Source organism: Lactuca serriola, chromosome 3 (genome assembly GCF_051521515.1).
Source record: "Lactuca serriola cultivar US96UC23 chromosome 3, Lser_US96UC23_V15, whole genome shotgun sequence".
NCBI lineage: Eukaryota > Viridiplantae > Streptophyta > Magnoliopsida > Asterales > Asteraceae > Lactuca > Lactuca serriola.
In genome coordinates this window covers 207,342,370-207,348,369 of record NC_136410.1, presented here as the reverse complement: position 1 = coordinate 207,348,369, position 6,000 = coordinate 207,342,370, and positions in this window count along the sequence as shown.

The following is a 6,000-nucleotide window of genomic DNA, read 5'->3' as shown; positions in this document are numbered from 1 at the left end:
CAGAAACCGGGAAACAAACTGTTGGATAATGAGCATGATTCTATTCCATGTCTTTGTCCACATGATATCTTGCAGAACGAAGGATTATATATCCCTTATTTAAGGACACGCGACTGACTAGGTCAGACAACAACTTTTGAGAGCTACGATTGCTAATCAGATTCTGAAGTCATACTTCCAATTATAGTTATTAGACTTATCCAAGTGGGAGACTGTTGGATTAGGTGTCTAAGCCCATAACTATAATTGGTATGTACTTCATTTGATAGTAGCATAGTCCTTTTGGGTTGCCTTCACACTAACAACTAAACATGATGCCTATTGGAGAGAGAGACCGCATTTATTATTTAGAATAATAAATTAGTGCATAAATATGATTTATTAATATATTATAAGAATAATATATTAATTAGAAATCGTATTGTTAAAAAGTAATTAATTTGGAATTAATATGGGTATTAAAGGAACGAACTGAAAATGCAGGGGTTGTTTTGTAAATATTTGATACTTGAAGTTTTGGGCCATTGGATCACCCTTATTAGGGAGGGCTGAAAATCCCTAGAAGGTTCTAGTCCAAGCCCTAAGGAAGGGGTTCATGGACTTGTTTGGGCCCTAAGTTAAGGAATTAGGATTTCCACCTAAAAACCCTAACTATCCTCAAGTATAAATAGAGTCCCTTGGCTCTTGAATTCGCGACCACCTCTTTGGAAACCCTAGAAGAACCGATTTTTGGAGCAAGTCATTCCTCTCTACTCTATCTCATATTCATCCTCTTGCCCTAATGTGTTTGTGAGCTATTAGATGTATTAAAATTGTGGTACTTGTTCTCAAAGGATCTTAAAGAATTGGTTTTTATTACTATATCTAACAACAAAGGTATGTAATCTAACATTTGTAGATTTCGAATTATTAGATGTATATTAGGGTTTTCCTTTTTGTGTTCAATGTTTGTATGTCTAATAGAAAAAAAAACATATATCCAATCTAGGGTTTCATGTACACATATGATTGTTTGTATAAAACCAATAAAGATTGTGTTTGTTCTTGTTGTTTTATGTATATTATGATGAGTTTTAAACATAATATACAATCCTATGTGTGCATGCAACCCTAAATAAATTGATATATGTTTTCTCTAATTAAACATACAAATTAAATAGCAGAGTAGAAACCTTAGTAAACTAGTATATAATCAAAATACACAATCAGGGTTAAGAAAAATTATACCTTAATTGTTATGTAGTAATAACAATGAAAACCTTGTGTTGTTGAAGCCTTGAGAGCAAGCGATACAAGTGTCACGCCTCTAATGGTTCACACCCAACACTAGTAAAGGAAGCATGATTGAGAAAGAGGTGAGAGGATGAAATTTCCAGCTGGATCTCTTCTAAAGAAGGTTGGCCGAAAATCATAGGGTTATACCATTTTTATAGTGCAGTCAGAAAATCCTAGATAAGCCCAAATCCAATATATATTAAATCAGGTAGTTATCCACTTTCTTGACTATTCATTTAGGGATCATTATAGAACCCTTAAGCCCTAAGAAAATGTCCATAGCTTTATGGAGGGTTCTAGATTGCCTCTTGCTCAACTATTAAACAACTACAATTCAGTCCTTACACTCTTAATTAATTTTTTTAATCCAGAAATTAATTCCAATTAACTTTTGAAGAAACTTTAATTAAATATTACTATTTCGAATTAATATATTATTCTCATAATGTATTAAAAAATCATTTATTTTAATTTATTATTAAAATAATAAATTCAACCTCTCTCTCTCTCTCTCTCTCCAAAAGTCATCCTGTCCAGTTGCTAGTTTTGAGGGCAACCCAAAAAGACTGTGCTATTATCAACTCAAGTATATACCAATTATAGTTATAAGCTTAGACACATAATCCAACATATTATGATGTCGTGTGTTTCCAAATGTTTTTGTTACTTTGCCAATTGACAATTGCGTATAAATTTAGAAGAAGATAAAAGGGCTATGTGAAAAATACTAAAATACCTTTGTGTATGGTGATGAGGGTTCGCATTTCGTTTTTCCATTCGCTTATTCCTTTTTGTTCGTCACTCATTTCATAGTAGCCAAATTAGAGTTGCACAATGGCGGGTCAATCCCTCAAAGCCGAGGAAAATGACGCCGCTGCGGAGAATGCACCTACAATCCAACATCGCGAGGGAGTGGATTCTCAAGCTACACACACTTGCTCTCCTGCTAGGAGGATAAGTGCTTGGATTCAGAAGAACGAGAAAAACAAGGTTGTTGTTCGACTTCGCCAACAGGAAGAGGAGTCTCTTACTAAGATAGAGAAACCGACGAAGAAGCAGCGATTAAACTACAACAAGAAAAAAGTTATATCAGGTATTATGCAGACTCAAGTGGCACAGGATGATGGAAAACGAACCGTTGTAACATCAAACTCAGACGGAGATACAGTGCACGAAGAAAAACCGAATGGTGAGGAAAAGAGAGAGGATATTGAAAATGGTTCGGCATGCAAGGGACAAGTTGGAGAGAAGAGTGCTTACGCTATGGTTACAGATACAATCAGAGCTTTTAACAAGAACTACCTTCATTTCGTTCAGGTATTTAGGAAATCCAACATCAACGAGTGTTGTTTCTGACTCAAAAGTTAGACAAAGATAAAAAAAGCAGAGCAAATTACCAAATATGTTGGCAATGTTTAAAATCAAACGAAAATAAGTAAACGTATTGGTAACTCGATGTTATAAAACGTGCATTTGTGTATAATTCAAAAAGTAGTAGAACAATCATATGAGTCGAAGTTTATATGTTCCTTCTTGGATTAGAAGCGATATATGGGCCCCTCGATGATTTTGTGTTGACCCATGTACCGGGCCCAGCCAAAACTAAGTTGATGTGTTCAAATAAGTTCTATGTCAAACAAATCGGAAATCGAGAAACAAACTGTTAGACAATAAGTAAGAGATTGTTCCACGTATTTGTCCGACTGATATCTAGAACAAAGGATTATATATTATCACTTATCTTAAATGGCGTATCATCATCATCTCAGTTCCGCGTGACCTTGAAAGATCTATGATTGTTGATCGATTCCTGAAGTTATTCTTGCAGATATAGTTATTAGACTTATGCAAGTGGGAGATTGTTGGATTAGGCGTCTAAGTTCATAACTATTTATGGGATGTACTTGACCCGATTGGCATGGTCCATTTGGGTTGCATGACATCATGCATTTGGATAGACCGAAATCAAAGAAATAACACTTAAGGTTTATTAATATATTATAAGTTCTAATATATTAATAATATTATTTGATTAGTATTGATCAAAAATTAATTTAGAATTAATTAAGTGATCAAAAGAAGACTAATTAAATATATGGTTTGATTGTGTAAATCACCCTTTACTTGTATAGTGGGCTAATGCTTCATGGATTATCAAGTTGGGCTAAAACCCAGAGGATGCTCTATGGTGTCTTTGAACCCATGGATCATGGAAATGAAGAGTCGTGTCAAGTTAGGGTTTACATGGTGTAACCCTACTTATGACACATTATAAAAGGAATATATGAGCAACCAAAATCGACACTAGCGAGAACAAGAGGGCATAGCCGATTTTAGAAGTGTTCTATTTCTCTCAAGGTTATTCCAAGTGTATCTGGTGTTGTGTGAGATATTTGAGGCATCACACTTGAGGTGCTAGACTCATAAGGTTTTCAAGGAATCCAAGCATCTAAAAGGTATGTCTTTCTTACTAACTTTTATGTTTAAAAGTTCCCCATGTATGCTAAGTAGGTTATGAACCTTGGAAAATCATTTTTGCATGTATCATAGTAAAACATAGATCCAAGGTTTATAGGGTTGCATGTACACCTTAGGAGTGTTAGAATGCTCAAAACCTAACAGAAGCAACCATCTCGCAGATGGAATCTTTGCATCGATGAGAAAGTCAAAGAGTTTGGTTTCTCTAGGAATGAGGATGAGTCTCGTGTATATGTCAAAGCTAGTGGGAGTATAGTTAGCTTTCTAGTATTGTATGTCGATAACATATTACTCATAGGAAATGACATTCCAACCTTGCAGGAAGTTAAGTCTTGGTTTGGAAAGTGTTTCGCTATGAAGGATCTAGGAGAAGTTGCTTATATTTTGGGGATAAGGATCTTGAGAAACAGGAGTAAAAGACTAATTGGACTTAGTCAAAGTACTTACTTGGACAAGGTGCTGAAGCGTTTTAGCATGGAGATTTCCAAGAAAAAGGGAGTTACTTATCCATAGCAATACCAAACTGAGTAAGACTCAGAGTTCGAGTATTGATGCAGAGATAGCGGAAATGAGTCGAGTGACATATGCTTCCGCCGTTGGCTTGATCATGTACGCTATGACATTACTCGCCCTAATGTGGATTTTGCTTTAAGCACGGTAAGTCGATATCAAGGGAATCTGGGTATAGCTCACTGGATTAAATCCACGCTCATTTGAATTACTTCATGGAATATATCACGAGTAATTGTGAGATGATAATATTGTATAATCTTTAAACCAGGATATATGAGTTGTTGTTTACGAGTTGGTTGTGCATTGATAATGCATAAACGCATCAGTAACTTGATGTTAGAAAACATGTCGTCGTGTATGATTTGATTAGTAAATAGTACAATCATATAATTTAAAGTTTATATGTTCCTTTTACCCTAACGGGGAGAGCGATATATTGGTCCCCTCGATGATTTTGTGTTGATTTATGTGTCGGGCTTGGTCATGACTGAATTGATATGTTCAATTAAGTTCCTACCCAAACAAATCAGAAAATCGGGAAACAAACAGTTGGACAATGAGCATGATTCTATTCCATGTCTTTGTCCACATGATATCTTGCATAATGAAGGATTATGTATCCCTTTATCTAAGGACACGCGACTGACTAGGTCAGAGTTCGACAACGACTTTTGAGAGTTACGATTGCTAATCAGATTTTGAATTCATACTTGCAATTATAGTTATTAGACTTATCCAAGTGGGAGACTGTTGGATTAGGTGTCTAAGCCCATAACTATAATTGGTATGAACTTCATTTGATAGTAGCATGGTCCTTTTGGGTTGCCTTCACATTGACAACTAAACATGATGACTATTGGACAGAGAGGCCGATTTTATTATTTAGAATAACAAATTGGTGCATAAATATGATTTAGTAATATATTATAATAATAATATATTGATTAGAAATCATATTGTTAATAAGTATTTAATCATAAATTAATTTGGAATTAATTTGGGGATTAAAGGAACAGACTGAAAATGCAGGGGTTGTTTTGTAAATATTTGATAGTTGAGGTTTTAGGCCATTGGATCACCGTTATTAGGGAGGGCTGAAAATCCTTAGAAGGTTATAGAGATTTTTATCCAAGCCTTAAGGAAGGGGTCCATGGACTTGTTTGGGCCCTAAGCTAAGGAATTAAGGTTTCCACCTTAAAACCCTAGCTATCCTCAAGTATAAATAGAGCCCCTTGGCTCTTGAATTCGTGACCACCTCTTTGGAAACCCTAGAGGAGCCGATTTTTGGAGCAAGTCATTCCTCTCTCCTCCCTCTCATATTCATCATCTTGCCCCTAGTGTGTTTGTGAGCCATTAGAGGTATTACGCTTGTGGTACTTGTACTCAATAGCAAAAGATCTTAAAGAATTGGTTGTTATTACTATATATAGCAACAAAGGTATGTAATCTAACATTTGTAGATTTTGAATTATTATATGCATATTATGGTTTTCCTTTTTGTGTTCAATGCTTGTATGTCTAATAGAAAAAAACATTGATCCAATCCAGGGTTGCATGCACACATAAGATTGTTTGTATAAAATTGATTAACATTGTGTTCATGGGCGGATCCACAATAGATCCCGGGGTATCCCGGGATACCCCTCAAAAAAAAATTTGGTAGTATAATTTTTTTAGAAAAGTTTCGTTTTATGTAGTGTACACATACATAATATTAATATGTTTGGCGAGATA